Source organism: Diabrotica virgifera, chromosome 9 (assembly GCF_917563875.1).
Source record: "Diabrotica virgifera virgifera chromosome 9, PGI_DIABVI_V3a".
In the NCBI taxonomy this organism is placed as follows: Eukaryota; Metazoa; Arthropoda; class Insecta; order Coleoptera; family Chrysomelidae; genus Diabrotica; species Diabrotica virgifera.
Window position 1 is genome coordinate 102,995,343 of NC_065451.1, and position 17,341 is coordinate 103,012,683.

The following is a 17,341-nucleotide window of genomic DNA, read 5'->3' on the forward strand; positions in this document are numbered from 1 at the left end:
TGGTGCTACCGCCGTATACTACGAATAAGTTGGGTGGATAAAATTACAAATGAAGAAGTAATACGCAGAATAAATAACGAGCCAGAAGTTCTACGGAGTATAAAAAAGAGAAAACTTGAATACTTAGGCCACCTGATGAGAGGACAAAAGTACACATTCCTACAAAATATAATGCAAGGAAAAATCCAAGGACGAAGAAATCCAGGCCGTAGAAGAATGTCCTGGATGAGAAATTTGAGAGAGTGGTTTGGCTGTACCACTAACGAATTGTTCAAAACAGCAGTAAATAAAATTAGAATCGCTCTAATGATATCCAATCTCTGATAGGAGAGGCACTCAAAGAAGAAGAAGGCACTCTTTCCGTGTTATCGAGCCCTAGGTGACTTGGTATGCAGGTGTATCTCCCAAAAATTTTCGTACACATCTGGCCGTTGCGAGTAGTACAGCTTTCTGCATGGTCTTGTAAAGATGTTCATTTAGACCCAGACTTTTTATGCTTTCGAGGAGGTTCTTCGGAATGACTCCAGTAGTAGACATAACAATAGGTATCGTCTGGGTACTTTGCATTCTCCATTGCCTTCGTATTTGAATTTCTAGATCTCTGTACTTGGCGATCTTTTCAGTGAATTTACTACGTAGATTATTGTTGTTAGGTATCGCCACATCAATCAGTGTTGTTTGTCTTGTTAATTTATTAACTAGTACGAGATCTGGTCTATTATGTGCCACTGTTTGGTCTGTGAGCACAGTGCGGTCCCAGTATAGCTTGTAGTTGCCATTCTCAAGCATACTCTCAGGGACGTATTGATAATACGGGAGATGGTCCGTTTGGAGAAGTTCCAGCTTGATAGCTATCTCTTGATGAAGGATTTTTCCCACTGCGTCATGCCGTTCCTTGTATTCAGTTGCAGCAAATGCCTGGCAGCCCCCTGTAAGATGTTGGATGGTTTCTTGGGCTTGACATCCATATCGGCATCTGTCGTTTTGAACCTGAGGGTCTTTGATGATATATTTCAGGTAGTTTCTGGTTGGTATAACCTGATCCTGAATGGCCAGTAATGAACCCTCCGTTTCAGGGAACATCTTTCCTGATGTCAACCAGTAGTTCGACGCTATATTGTCGACATAATCTTGGCTGACCTCATTGGGATGTCGCCCGTGCAAAGGTTTACCCATCCAGGCGCGCACTTTTTCGTCCTTAGTAAGGTGGTTTATGCGCAGTTCTGCTTCCCTCAGTTTGATCGGTGTTGTGACATCTACTGCGCAGATAGCGCGATGTAGAGTAGATGTCTCAGCCTGCATCTGAAAATAAGTTCTTAAATTAGCAATTTGTTTATCTAATTGCTCACCTATATCCATAAGTCCTCTTCCTCCTAAATACCGGGGTAATGTCGTTCGTTCCACTGCACTTTTAGGGTGGTGTTTTTGTGCCTTTGTGAGGTGTGTTCGTACTTTTCTCTGAAGATTTTCTATATCCGTTTTTGTCCACTTAACAATACCAAATGAATAGCTAAGCGCGGAACAAGCGTAGGTGTTTAGTGCCTTAAACAAATTTTTACTGTTAAGCTGTGAACGAAGCAGCTGTTTTACCCTTCTTATAAACTCAGTAGTTATCTCAGTTTTCATTTGCTTATGGTCAATTTTCCGCGCCTGCTTTACTCGCAAGATATTTGTACATATCGTTGTCGCCCATGGCCTCGATGTTCTGGCCATTTTGCATATCGAATCCACCGGGCTGTACCTTTCCTCTGACTATATTCAAAACACGGCACTTGTCTAGACCGAACTGCATACTAATATCATTAGAAAATGTTTCTACAGTTTTTAGCATCTCTTCTAGGTGTTCTCGAGTGGAAGCCATTAATTTCAAATCATCCATATACAACAGATGATTGAGCTTCGCTACCACAGTATTATTGCTTTTAATGCTAAAACCTGAGTCAGTGGAGTTTAATAGCTGGGAAAGGGGGTTCAAAGCTAAACCGAACCACAATGGACTCAACGAGTCTCCTTGAAATAGGCCCCGGTTGATTGCGATATTTTCGGTTTCGATATTGTTTGCACCAGGTATTTGGAGGTGAATTTTAGTCTTCCAATCTCTCATTATATGCCTTAAAAAGGTCACTATGTTATCATCTACTTTGTATATTTTCAATATATCTATTAGTCATTCATGCGGTACTGAATCAAAGGCCTTTTTATAGTCAATAAAAGCAGTAAAAAGGTTCCTTTTTTTTTGTGAATGCCTGGTTAGAAATGACCGAGTCGATGATAAGCTGTTCTTTGCAACCCATGGAACCCTTAGCGCATCCTTTCTGTTGAGGCTCTATGATATTGTTTAGAGCACAGTGTTGGTAGATACGCCGGGTTACACAGGATGTGACCAATTTATACAAAGTTGGAAGACAAGTAATTGGGCGGTACTTGGATGGATCTTGGGTGTTGTTTTGATCCTTGGGTATTAAATAAGTAGTTCCCTGAGTTAGAAATGATGGTATTTCCTGCGGATTAGAAATAGCATGATTAATTAATGTTGATAAGCACTCATGAATACTCCAAAACTTTTTAAGCCAGAAGTTGTGAACTCCGTCTGGTCCAGGAGATTTCCAGTTATGAAGCTCTTTGATGACATTTGAGACTTCTTCAGTCGTGAATGGTTCGTAGTTAGCAGTGACGTAGTGGTGACAGTTGTGCGTCGTATCTTCTATCCAGCCAGCATTGTTGTTAAAAGCAGCTGGTGTGGAAAGTTGATTTCCCCAAAACTCATGAATTTCTTGGCTTGGGTAAGACTTGTCGACACTTTCTACGGTGGAATTGAGTTTTCGGTAGAACGCCTTCTCAGAGTTCTCAAAAAGTGCATTGTCACATTTTCGGTTGTTACTAACTTTATACCTTCTTAATCGTCCTGAATAGACGGAGAGTTTTTGTTTTAATGTATCCAGACACTGTTGGGCTGTGTTATTTTCTGGATCGTATCTCGAGTGTCTTGCAGTGCTCCGCATTATTTCTTCAGCTCTCAGCATGACTTTTCTACTTGTAACACCTCTTACTCTGTGACTTGACCAATATCCCTACGCAGTAATTCAATTTTTCCGAGAAGTCTTTTTTCCCAGGGTGCAATTCTGTTACCAGTCCTTCCGTTATTAGTACCCCGTCGTGTTCTGATCTTAACGCCCATTACATTGGCAATTGCTGTAGCCGCACAGTAGATTAGCATATGCAGATACTCCAATGTGTGGGCTTCTACGACATAATTGGGTAGGACTTCAGTATTCACAATTTGTAACAGGGCACCTAGTTTCTTACAAGAGTTTATTCGTGGTAGCGGTGGTCTGCTAAGTGGATTTGTTCCATTAAACTCTTGTACGGCACGAGCCATTTCGTTCTCTAGACTCTCGCGCAACTCGTTGTTTTCCTGCTGTGTATTGTCAGGTTGAGTTTCTGGTATGGGAATCTCAGGAATCTGCTCATCAAGGATTTCATTAGGGACTTGATCTAAAACTAGCTCTTGGTTATTAATCTCCCGTTCGACTTCGCTTTTGATCGTATTGCGTCTAGTCTCTGGGATAAGGTTGTTTCTTACGATTACCCGGTATTGATCTGATACTCTTTGCTCCGATACTTGAATATCTGGGTACTCCCTGCAAAATTCGGCATACAGCTGTTGCCTGTAGCCGATCGTTTCTTGACCGAGGTTTGTCACCTTATAATAGAAGCGCAAAATGCTTTCGTTAATGGACACAGTCCATTTCATGCGCTGCCTCGGTCGTCCCGCTTGAGTGAGCGCCGGCTGATGTTCCGGCGCAGCACCTTCAGCGAGTGGAGCTCTTGCTGTTGTTTGGCTCGCTTGTGGTTGTTGTTCTTGTTGTTGGGCTGTAGCTGTTTGTGTGACAGGGGCCCGCCTCCTCAACACCCTGCCACAGACGTCCCGCATGCTGTCACGTCCAGCGTCGGCTCCAGACGTGCCCTGGCGATCCCCAGGCTTTCCCTATACATCGTAGGTTTATTTAATTCAGTATTGAGGGTGTTTCGACAAATTAATCGTTTCTTTTTATTTCATTCCCTCTTCTTTCCTGAGGCATTAGTTTTGTCATTTAGATTCAGGGATATTTCCTGGATAATTCTATGTATGCGAGAGCGCATGAATCTACAGTTTTATTCAAAATTGGTTGCTCGTTCTCGTTATATTTTTTTTTCTATCATGTATCATGGTGTCATAGACCTTGTCAGTTCACCATTTAGATTTTATTATTACAATTGGTACGTTATCTGTATCTCTTATTCCCATGCATCTATTGTAACTACATGCTATAGCTAGTGAACAACAACACGTACCAATTTTTGTTAGTCAACGACTTACTTTAGTCGATAGACCTAATTTAATTTATTTAGTATTAGTGAGAATTGGTACACAAATCTTCCTGATCGTTCTTCTTTGGATATGCTCTTATAAATCTGGTGTCCATTGATAGTCCGATTTTGGATAAAGCGTCCGAGTCCTCACTTATTTTGTTTATTTAGTTGTATAGGCTCGTATACCAGTTGTGGTTGTACATAGGCCTAATTAATTTATGTGATTTAGTATTGGTTGATTTAGCATTGGTGCTAATTGGTCCATAAATCTTCCTGGTAGTCCTTCTATGGATATGCTTTATGAATCTGGTGTCCATTGATAGTCCGACTTTGGATTAAGTGTCCGATTCCACATTTATTTTGAGTAATGAGTTTTGGATAACTTTGATATGCTTACTATTTGTATTATTTGGCACTGGTGAGAATTGTTCCATAAATATTCCTGATTGTTCTTCTCTGGATATGCTATTATGAATCTGGTGTCCATTGGTAGTTCAATTTTGGATTAGGTGTTCGATTCTTCACTGATTTTAGTTTTGATTTTTTTTGTCATACTTTAGTATATTTACTTGTGTTATGGTGCGAATTGGCTCATACCTTGGCCTGGTTGTTCGTCCTTGGATATACCCTCTATAAATTTGATGTCCATGGATAGTTCAATTTTGGATTTAGTGCCAGTTCGACATTTATTTGTCATTAGGAACTTTAGTATATTATTTAGCTTATGTTTAGGCTTTCAGACAAAATGTCGATGACATTTTAATATGACTTCAAGTCATCTTTTGCGATTCATAGTTTTGGTGTAGTGATCATCCTTCTTTCCCTTGATCCTTAATTTGTGGTTACTCATAGTCTTGCGGATCACCGTAGAATGATAGACTATTACCACTTAGTTATGATAATTTGAACGTTAAAAAAAAAAAATTTTTTGCTTAAAAATTTTTTTTCTCCCAGTAGGAGGGGATTATAACATTCCGTTAACGTCTAATCATTTTTATTGTTATGCGATTTAAATTTTAATAATGTTCTGTTATTAAATTCTACTTGAAACAATTACTAATAAATATTTCGTCTTTCACTGACGTCATCACAAACCTATAGATTAGCAGACCTGTACGTTTTGTACCTTGTGTACTCCTGGCGGTAAACCCATGAACCGTATTGTGACATGGTCGGCGTAGAACGGAAAATAAGATATCACTTTTGGTCGGAGCCTTCAACCGAATAAGTACCTAGTGGCAGATAACCTATCCACGTAAAAGTGGCGAATATTTCATTCTTGTTTCAAGTCATAGTATTATTTTGTAAATAAATTATCCAAGTTTATTACGTATGTGTTTAGTGGGCTGAAGAAACGAGGTTGGAGGTTCGCAGCAGTGATTTGTAGTTTATCTGGTAAATAATTTTTTGTTTTTACGCCATATTTGTTTTTTGTCTTATTTAACGTCTTCAAAAAAATTTTACTATTAAATCTTGCAGTGAGCTTATTAATTCAGGCTGGTATCTTTTAACTATTTCATTGTATGTAATATCCACTCAGAGGGAAAGTATTTTGTCATAAATCTTATAAAATTATCTCTCTTAAATTGTGGGGTTATGTTACATCACATATTACCCAATTCCAATTTTATATATTATAATCATGAAGTTCTGAAACATAGTAAATTCCGTACATCATATCCACCGATTCTGTTCCGATATTTGGTATTTTCATAAATTGTTCCACTAGTTTGGCATTATTCCATATCATTTATTAACTATACTATCTTTTATGAAGAGCTATTTCCAAAATAAATATATTTAGCATTTAAATTTTAGACTTACTTGTCTACATATTATCGAGTCAAGGCCATTTTATATGCCAATCTTATGACAAGGTCACCAAACAGTAGTGGAAGATTGTTTTTTTTCCTTTCTAATGAGATAGCTTTTTCTGATTCTTCTTTATTCTAAATAAAAACTTCCTGATTCTTGTTTTTCTTTCTCTGACTTTTCCCTACATTATTACAAGGAAGTAAAACCAGGATTCTATTTTTTTTAGCCACTGGGGAAAATCTTTTAACTACTCCTACCACCTGAGAAGGACCGCTTTTCGACCAAGTCACCTAGGGGACAAGTACTAGAGGAACATGTAATTTTTGTTCTTCATTATCCTGCATTTTGGAGAATTGCCGTGTTACGGTTGACTGCGTAGCACCATTCTGTGCTTAAGACTTTACTGAGAAGTAGTAAGGAAAACTTGTGGGGACAATATCAGGTCAATCGGGTTTGTTTCGGGAACTTTTTATATTTAACAGTGCAATAGTTATCTACCTATACCAGTACACTTATACACTTATTTTTTTTATAATATCCAGAACATTTAAGTAATTAACATACACATAATTCAATAGCGCTCCCACACCTGTATGTCTCTTTGTAAAAGAGGATAATTTGGGCCCAAATAACCTTTTCCCATACAGTAGTTCCTTACATTTATTTTTTATTAATATTATTAGACTTGTTTCCCATATTTTTCATATAACTATATATATATTTTAATATTATTAGCTTGTTTCTTGTAATTTAAATTCCCAATTAGTTTGCTTAACTTAAATTCATTTGTTATTAAATTAAATTCAATCCCTAATCCCTATCCCTTCAGGATAGCTATTAGTTTTACTTGGTCATTATTAAAAACCACGAGTCAGAAAAAGGATCTTTATCATCCAGGACTGCGTTGGTTCAGTTAGGTGTTGCCTATTCAACTCATTGAGTTATATATATTTGTATGGTTCATCCTAGGTAGGTATTTTAGTATTGATTTCTTGTAGTATTTAACGTTGCTGTACGTATTACAATCGTACGATTATTTGGTGAAGGTTGTTGTTTAACCTTAGTGTAAGTTGGGGGTACGCTCCATATAAGAGCTACCCCAGTACTAATGTAATTATAGTTGTATACTCATATTCAGATAAGTAGTTAAGTCAAATTGTCATTTTAGAGTTACATAGGTTGTATTTTTTCTAACTCAGAGGTTGTCAATAATCTAGGTAGTTATATTTTAATAAATATTTATTTGTTTGTATATCAATTATTTTTTTTCCCATTTTTGAATTTAATAATTTAATATATTGAATAATTTACAGCAGTGTAAGATACCTGGGAGTTCGGTCAATCCCTACTTCTGGCGCCCGCAATTTAGTCTATTTTATTTATCTCTTATATTTTTCTATTTTTATTATATTAATATTTATTCTATCTATTTTATAAGCCGCTCTTTTTATATTCATATTTCTGGTTCTAGTCATCATCCCTCTTTAGTTTAAGCTACTGTTCTTCGACAGGCATGCAAACGAGCCGTACCCATCCTTGAGTGTCAAGTCGTCCTCTTGCATTTCTTGCTAGCCAATTCTATTTAGTTTGCCTCTGTCTCCCCATACTTCTATTATCAGTTCCTCACCCACTCACTCATTTCACCTTAGCATTCTAGTTCTACAAATACTACTGCAAAGTAGTTATTTGTTACAGAGTCACTGGACAAATACCAATCGAAAAGCTCGAACGCGTCATCGAGAATTAAAACTTTAGAATGGACCATCTTAACCGTAGTTGTGGTAAACATTTGAAAGAAATGATCTTTAAGAAGTAATTGTAAAGAATGGTTATTTTTTATGACAATAAAGATTTTCAAATAAAATTAATTTTTTTCATTGTTTTTTTTAAGTACCTCTAAGGTACCTTTATTTTATATATATATATATATATATATATATATATATATATATATATATATATACAGAGTTGGGCTAAAGAATGGAACCAAGCAAATATCTTTGAAACGAAAAGACCAATATTTTTGAAACTTTGCATGCAAGTACAGTGACGCAAAACGCATCTGTTGCTATACTTTTTGTTACTAGTTCACTTCCGGTTTCACCGGAAATACCCTTAACTTATTTACTTTAAATGGGACACCCTGTATATTTTTGCAGATTTTGAAAGAACTTTTTATTTGTAATTCATAAATACCAAGTTTGGAAGAAAAAACTATTAAAACAAGAAATAAATCTCTTTACAGTTAAAAAATAGGTTAATTTATTTACGTTAGACCAACGATAATAAAAATAAAAAAAAAATCATTTAAAATGTTGAAAATGATAGTTTGAGGTGATTCCTCTAAATCAATTGCAATATTTGTTTAATAACTTCGTTCAATTCATTAAAAATATTACACACCTCGTCATGAGTTCTAACACGATCACCATGACCAATATAATATTTCAATGCGATCTCTTTCACTTAAATGAACCATTTTGAATAGAACTTATTTCTGTCAATTAGTTCAGTAACAGTTACCTACTATGCTAAATTCAAATAAATACAACAATAGTTTTAGTCTATAGTATGGACAATAGTACTCGTTTATTTTTAATACAAAAAATTATCTACAGACACTTTTTAACTATTTTTTTCTTCTAAATTTGGTATGTATGAATTAAAAATAATAAGTTCTTTCAAAATCTGCAAAAATATACAGGGTGTCCCATTTAAAATAAATAAGTTAAGGGTATTTCCGGTGAAACCGGAAGTGAACTAGTAACAAAAAGTATAGCAACAGATGCGTTTTGCGTCACTGTACTTGCATGCAAAGTTTCAAAAAGATTGTTCTTTTCGTTTCAAAGATATTTGCTTGGTTCCATTCTTTAGCCCAACCCAGTATATATATATATATATATATATATATATATATATATATATATATATATATATATATATATATAATTCGGGTTCAAAACGTCCTCCGACGTTGTCCGATGCCTTGTTGCCAATATCTTCTATCATTGCAGTTTTCATAATCTAATTCTCGTACACTCATTGATCGTCTTACTCCTTGTATCCATGTCGTTCTTGGCCTTCCTCTTTTTCTGTTTTCTGTAGGTATCCATTTCATAATTTTCTTTGGCAGTCTTTCCTCCCCCATTCTCTGAACATGTCCGTACCACGTTAATTGTTTCTTCTCAATGCATTCTACAACCGTTTCCTGTATATTCATTCTTCGCTTTACTTCCTCATTTCTAACCCGGTCCAATCTCGATGTTCTACTTGCTCTTCTTAGGGCGTCCACCTCAGTAGCTTCTATTTTTCGTTTTTGGTGTTCCTTTATCCTCCATGTTTCGGATCCGTATACCAATGTGCTCTTAATCATGGTGTTGTATATTCGCATTTTTCTTTGTTTCCCTATCTCGGTACTCCACAAAACTCCGTTCAATGATTTAATTATCGTTCTTGCTTTATTTATTCTGCTCTTAATTTCTACATCGTCAGTACCTTCCTTGTTGAAATTAATGCCCAAATACTTATATTTATCACAGCTAGTTCTTTTCTGATTATTGTCCAATATCATATCAGTTGAATCCTCACCTAGGCATAAATATTGTGTTTTTTCTACATTCATCTGCAATCCCCATTTTTCGTATTCTTCCTTCAATTTGCGAGTCATGTATTCCAAATCTTCTTTATCGTTTGCACATATTATCTGATCGTCTGCAAACTGAAGGGTGTACAGGCAGGTGTTGTCGTCGATTTGGATGCCCATTCCACTGCATTTTCTTTTCCATATTGTAAGGGCTTTGGCGACCTTTATTTTATACAAACATTAATTTGAGGGTGAGTTTAAAATGTTTGATACATCTAGAAGTCACACGAAAAGACGACAGTTTAATAATCTTCCCTCGCTTCTACCACTTAACAACGAACAAATTCCTTTGAGCAAAGAAAAGCTAACAGAGTTACAGTCACTTTTACCTTATCTTTAATACGATTAATACGATTTTTAATACAAATCGCACATACTACAATCATTTCCTTCTTCTTCTTCTTGTAATAGGACTATGTCCTGTTTCTTCTGTTACAGTCTTTGCTGCGATCCGGAGCTCCAACTCTCGTACCATCGTTTTTTGGGTCTTCCTATGGGTCGCTTGGTGTTGGGCTTCTGTGTTTTCGCCCAATGCGCCATACGTTCAGGGTCCATCCGATCTACGTGGTCCCTCCACATGCGTCGTCGCGCTCTTGTCCATCTCACTACGTCCTGAACGCCTAGCTCTCTCAATGTGTCTTCGTTTCGTACTCTATCTCTGAGTGTGATACCTCTTATGGATCTTAGGGTTTTCATCTCTGTTGTTCTCATTATCTGTTTGGTCTTTGTTGTCTTGGCCCTTGTCTCAGCTGCGTATGTCAGTACGGGTCTAACACATGTCTTATAAATGCGGACTTTGCTTTCGGTGCTCATATATTTATTCCGCCAGATTATATCCCTCAGGAAACCAGATATTCTCGCTGCTTTCATTGCCTGCTGTTTTGATTCTTGCCACAGATGCCTGTCGCTAGATATTTCCACACCTAAGTATCTGCAATCCATTACCTGTTCGATTATATGGTCGTCCACTACTAACTTACATCTAATTGGGTTCCTGGATATTACCATCGATTGGGTTTTCTCTTTGGATAGTGTCAGGTTATACTTTTCGGCGGTTATTTTGAATTTTTGTAGTAGGCGTTGTAAGTCATCTCAATCATTTCAATCATTTCCTGGAACAAATAATTGCAAATGATATTATAGTGGTATACTTTCCAGGTGAAGCTCCGGAGAAAGAAAATGATTTTTCAGAATAATGAAAGTTTCTTGAAACAGTTTTTCTAATTAATTTAATAATATTAATTTTATTTTTTTGTATCTTTTACTTACCATTTGTATCTTCCTATTATTATTTTTAATTTCTGTCATTTGTTCGCAATGTTCGCAATATGCACAGTAAACAACGAAATAAATAGTTTAAATGCACAATTGCGAACGCTTGAATTAGACAGAAAACTTCATTTAACTACAGCTAAGACATTTTACCAGAGAAAACAATAGGCCTAGTTATCTGCCAATATCTGCCTATCTAGATTTTGCCAATAATCTGCCAATTCCTTATATATCCACCAATAACGTCTGTTATACTAGACAACTCTCATTAGACATATTTAACGTACGCGTATTATCATCACAACAGTGTGTGTTTTATGACTATTCAGAAACCGTGGTTCAAAAAGGAAGTAATAATGTATACTTACTGCTCGACCATTTTGTCTATAGATATTTACACGACAATGTGAAAAGTTTAAAAATATTTGCAGATTCATGTGCAGGGCAAAATAAACATTATACTATGTTCAGCTTTCTGCGTCATGTGATTCATTATCAAAAAGGCTTGCAGACGTTCTTATAACATTCCCGGTTCGGCGACATTCGTACTTAGAGTGCGACAAGGCTTTTGGTATGGCAAATGGCATTTTACAACTTTTGTAATTGATATGATCAGAAATGACTTAGATGGTGATCCAAAAGTGGACATGTACTTCCCCACATAAGTTTTGTGTGCAATAAGAACTTGGGCACGTCGAGAAGTAAGTAATCTGTTATAAAAGAATACTTATATTATAAATTTTCTACTGCTCTAAATTTACTGATTCCTTTATAATATCAACAGATTCAAGATGATGATGGCGATATCAGTGGTATCAGCCAACCAACAGTTTCCCTTGTTTGTAAACAAGTCTCTTTACCTCTGGCAGTGTACAGACCTCGGTGGATTAAAATTCCACAAGATGATCTGGAGCAAAATAGAGTACAGTGGAACCTCGATAACTCGGATTAATCGGGACCGCGGCCGATCCGGGTTATCGAAAATCCGGGTTAGCCGGAGAATATAGTAAAAATTAATAAATAACCTCCATTACAATTACAAAAACATGAAACACATATGCACAGTACACATCTAAATTACGTATAGTTGTATAGAGTGTAGAGTTTTGTTCATTTCTTGGTAAAAAACTCAGTCATACTGTAGAGATGTACCGACACCATAATATGGTAGGTCTGGATCCTGCGTACAAAAAAAAATTGATAAATAGCAAGCTGAAAATTTGTTATTAGCTTAAGGGTGTCTAGTCGGACAAACATTAATATATGGGAACACTGGAACAGGGGAAGTTTTAACTGTGGAGCAGGTTAAAAATTTGGAACGGTCAGACCATGAAAACGGCACATGTATTTTTTCCGACAGAACAGACTTAAACTCTCCGAACAGAGATTAAACTCTCATGCAAAAATCAGACTGCTATTTATCACCAAATTGGCGTTTTAATGAGTGGAACATGTAGAATATGTCAAATGACAGGAATTATGACAGGTGATAAATAGCAGTCTGATTTTTGCATGAGAGTTTAATCTCTGTTCGGAGAGTTTATGTCTGTTCTGTCGGACAAAACAAATGTGCCATTTTCGTGTTCTGACCGTTCCAAATTTTTGACCTGTTCCACAATTAAAACTGCCCCTGTTCCAGTGTTCTCATATATCAAAGTTTATCCGACTAGACTAAGCTATTAATAAATTTTTAGCTTGCTATTAATCAACTTTTTTTTCATACGCGGGATCCAGACCTATGGTAGCATAATATCATATTATGATGCTGCAATAAATTTATTTTAAAGATTCGTCTTTATCAATCCTACCTAATGTTTCTATTTTAGTTTCTTTTCCATTGTCACTGCAACATTTTTACGTTTTGTTACCATTACGTAGACAAAGCAAACACAATCTGAAGCACGATTACATTACAGAACGGAAGTGATTAATAGGCTGTACTACACACAATACAAGAATTTTTAAATAGTCACGTCTTTTTTAAACAATGCTAAGACAGTTTGACATAAATAAAGAAAAAGGAATACAGACAGGTGTCTGTTCTTTCCGATAAGCTGAGACGGTCGCTCTGGCTGCCGCCGTGTGCATGAATCATTTTTACTATTGTACTTATGTGTTCAAATTACACAAATACACATTATCTCTGAAATATTATTTGGCCTACATACATTTTTATTTGATAAAATTGTTAAATTGTTTATTTGTTAAATTTTTGTCTGATGAAAATCGGTCCGGGTTAGCCGGACTTCCGGGTTATCGGGGGCCGACTTATCGGGGTTCCACTGTAATTGCAAGTTTTTATGGAATATGTGGATTTAGGCAAGTGATTGGAGCTATTAACTGTACCCATGTTCGTATCACAAAAGTGGATGGGAATATTAGTCTTGTCGCCAGGGGGGTACAACGGCCTCCTGTATTCAGATGGACTTACCCAAGTTTTTTTTATGTATTTTGACCTGTAGAATACGAATATTTTGGGTAACAGTTGATCCGAATGTCGATAAGATTGTTATAAACCAAGAAGTTGAGGAATCACATAACAGCGATATCTCGCAAAACAAAACATTTTTTTGTATTTTTTGGGCCATTCTAACCAAAAAATGTTCCTACAAATTTTTTCGTAGGATGCATAGTTTTCGAGATAAACGCGGTTGAACTTTCAAAAAATCGAAAAATTGCAATTTTTGAACCCGAATAACTTTTGATTAAAAAATTCTGCTTACCGCATTTGAAAGTTCAAGTCAAATTATATCCGTTTTAATTATTTGTATTACTAAAAATTTATTATTTTATTGTTAAAAAAAGCTATAAACACCTAGTGCTTGAGTGATGCTTTCAATGATTTCTCATTTAAAATCGAACGAGTAGGTAGAACAGGTAAAAGTGCAAGCGGAACTATTTCTACGTAGCATGCATTAAAACGCATATATTAGGCCCGGGAAACACTATATGTTTATAGCTTTTTTTAACAATAAAAAAATAAATTTTTAGCAATGCAAATATTTAAAACAGATATAATTTGACTCAAACTTTTAAAGGCGCTAAGCAGAATTGCTATTTTATTTTTTATTCAAAGGTTATTCGGGTTCAAAAATTGCAATTTTTCGATTTTTTGAAAGTTCAACCGCGTTTATCTCGAAAACTATGCATCCTACGAAAAAACTTGTAGGAACATTTTTTGGTTAGAATGACCCAAAAAATACAAAAAAATGTTTTGTTGTGCGAGAAATCGTTGTTATGTAGTTCCTCAACTTCTTTGTTTATAACAATCTTATCGACATCCGGATCAACTGTTACCCAAAAAATTCGTGTTCTACGGGCCAAAATACATAAAAAAAACTTGGGTAAGTCCATCTGAATTAAGAAGACCGTTGTACCCCCCCTGGCGACAAGACTATATTGGACAATACTACATAAATAGAAAAGGATACAGGTCAATAAATATACAAGTAGGTTAAGAGTAATTGTAGACTGATTTGGTCTATACTTGATGAAATTTAAACATCTTAATTACGTTTAAAATATACGAGACCTCTGTACATTTTCCCATTGATTTTATTTCTAAACGTAGACAATTGTTTTAAAATGTTTTTATTGAGTTTCAACGTGTCAAAACAATAATTATTGTTACAAGTTGCACATAAAATGATTGTGAAAGAAAAGTGTTTTTGTATATTTTTATTTTATTTCAAACATGTATAACATGTAGCTCACTGGAACGGCAGCACTCATGACTCTAAAATATTCAACGAGTGTAGCTGAAAAAGTAGGTTTGGAGTTCAAAGGTAGACTATTAGGAGATTCAGGTTATCCGTCCACCCCTTATTTATTCACTCCAGTCCTAAATCTAACAACAGAAAGAAAGAACGATACACAGGGGCACAAATAAAACCTCACAACACTGTGAAACTATGTTTCGGCATGTGGAAGAGTAAACGGAAGGTTTTGTGCGGCATTTGAAGTGAAGACGGATTTGTACCTGGAACGTTGTGGAGCTTTGAATAAAAAAATGGGGCTATCACAAACAAATGGACAAACAGTCATTTGAAACTTGGTTTTAAAAAACTTTACCGACTTTCGAGGATAAAGAGGTTATAGTTTTAGATAATGCACCCTACCATTCAAGGAAAATAGTCAGAGTTCTTACAACACAACACGCTTTATCGTTAAATAAAGGTGAAGCGATGAATTGTATGGTTAAACATGGTGTGATAAGAGACAAAATGATATGCAAGTACGGTAAAGAATTAACAATTAACACCGAAAGTAAATTTAAATGTAATACAATTGTCACAAAAGGTAAAAAAGCACCCAAAAGTGCGGTTTTATTCTATCGGCAAAGAAAGGGACCATTTTGGAAACTAGCAAACTTCCGGTAGAGAAAACATATATGATTGCGGCAACGTATTACATTTAAAGCCATTTAGACAAGATATCGTGGTGGTGAAGTTCGGAATTTCTTCGAAGACGATGGTTGATTGGTACTCGTTTTGCGTAGAAGTTTTTCAGGATTCATCATCATCAGGGCTTTTCATTCCAGGTGGAATGTTTGCCGCTCTTACTTAGAGCTCTCAGATTCGCTTATTGCGGTGAATCACTCCGCATTCCACTTGTATGTTGTCAAAGTTTGTTGTATGACTTGGCTTTCGTTACTATTTTCTTCCACTCATTTCGATATGTGCATAGTTCCCTCCAGTTTCTCACTTCCAGAATTTTGATATCTCTCATGACCTGGTCCTCCCATCTCTCTCTGGGTCTTCCTCTTGGTCTTTCAGTTGCTGGTTTCCATCTGGTGATCTTCTTAATCAGTCGGTCGTTTTTCCTTCTTTCTATGTGTCCCAGCCATCTCAGCCTCTGTGATTTAATAAATCTAACTATATCTTCTCCCTTCATTATGTCTCTTAGTTCATGGTTCATTCTTCTCATTTCTCCGTTGTCCATTATTATCGGGCCCATAATGCGTCTGAGGATTTTCCTTTCGAATATTCTCAATTTTTCTTCATCTTTTTCCGTGAGGCACATTGTCTCAGCTGCGTACGTAACTACTGGTCTGATTGCAACTCTGTATATTTACAGTTTTGTATTTCTGGATAAGTTCTTGTCCTTCATAAGCCTATGATATCTCCAGTATGTTTTGTTGCCTGTTCGTATTCGTTCCGTTACTTCTTCACTTCTCTTGTTTTGGCCATTCACTATTACTCCCAAATATTTAAATTGTTGGACTCTTTCAAAAGTGTAGTTTTCTATTTTGATTTCTCTCATCCTGTTATCTTCTCTTCTAGAGCAGAGTAGATATTTTGTTTTTCCTTCGTTAATTTCTAGACCTCTTTTCCGTGCTTCTTTTGCCAGGATTGTTACTGCTTCTTTTAATCTTTCCTTGTCTCTTCCCATAAGAACTAAATCATCTGCATATGCAACTATTTGTGTTGAGGAGTGGGCTATACTTCCTTTAATTTTGCTGGCCTTGACTGTTCCTTCTAGTGCTATGTTGAATAATGTGGTTGACAGGGAGTCGCCTTGTCGCACTCCTGTTTCTATTGCAATTATCTTGATTTTTCATTTCAATAAATAATTTATTTCTTCCAATACAGTCAAACGCTTGTCTGAAGTCTACGAAGAGGATGTGGAGTTCTATGTTGTGTTCGTGGCATTTTTCGATTGTTTGTGTAACTATGTGGATCGCATCTGTAGTGGATCTGCCTTCTCTGAATCCTTGCTGGTAGTCCCCAATTTTTTTCTCTGTGAATTGATTAAGTTTTTGTTTGATGAGGGCTGTTAGAATTTTATATGTTGTACTCAGTAGAGATATTGCTCTATAATTGTTACAGTTTGTTACTTCTCCTTTCTTAAATATTGGTATAATTCTGCCTTCTTTCCAATCCTCGGGCATTTCTTCTGCTTCCCATATTCTAACTATTAGCTGCTTGTTAATAACTTTTCCCCTCCGTTTTTAATTAGCTCATTGGGAATTTCATTTGGGCCTGGTGCTCTTTTCTGTTTCATTTTTTGAATGATGGCTAAATATTCATCATGTGTTGGCATCCCTATTTCATTATCTCTAATGTCTTCCATTGCGCCTACCTCCTCTTCCGGGCTTTCTTTGCATCTATATAGTTCTGTGAAGTGTGTTTCCCATGATCTATTGTCAATTTTAACTACTGGCCTGCCTTTTCTTTGTTGAGCTTTTAGGTATGGGTCAAAGAAAAACCAAGAAGAAAAATAGAGTAAAAGTAGGAACCGGGAACGTTCAAACATTAT

At 36.0% G+C, this 17,341-nt stretch overlaps 1 long non-coding RNA gene across 1 annotated transcript; it reads left to right on the forward strand.

Annotated features, from left to right (window-relative positions):
* Window positions 1–5,350: 5,350 nt before the first annotated feature.
* LOC126892702 (uncharacterized) lies at window positions 5,351–7,420 on the forward strand. Its single transcript, XR_007700976.1, has 2 exons — window positions 5,351–5,634; window positions 6,395–7,420. It is a non-coding gene; the product is annotated as an uncharacterized LOC126892702 (long non-coding RNA).
* Window positions 7,421–17,341: the final 9,921 nt, after the last annotated feature.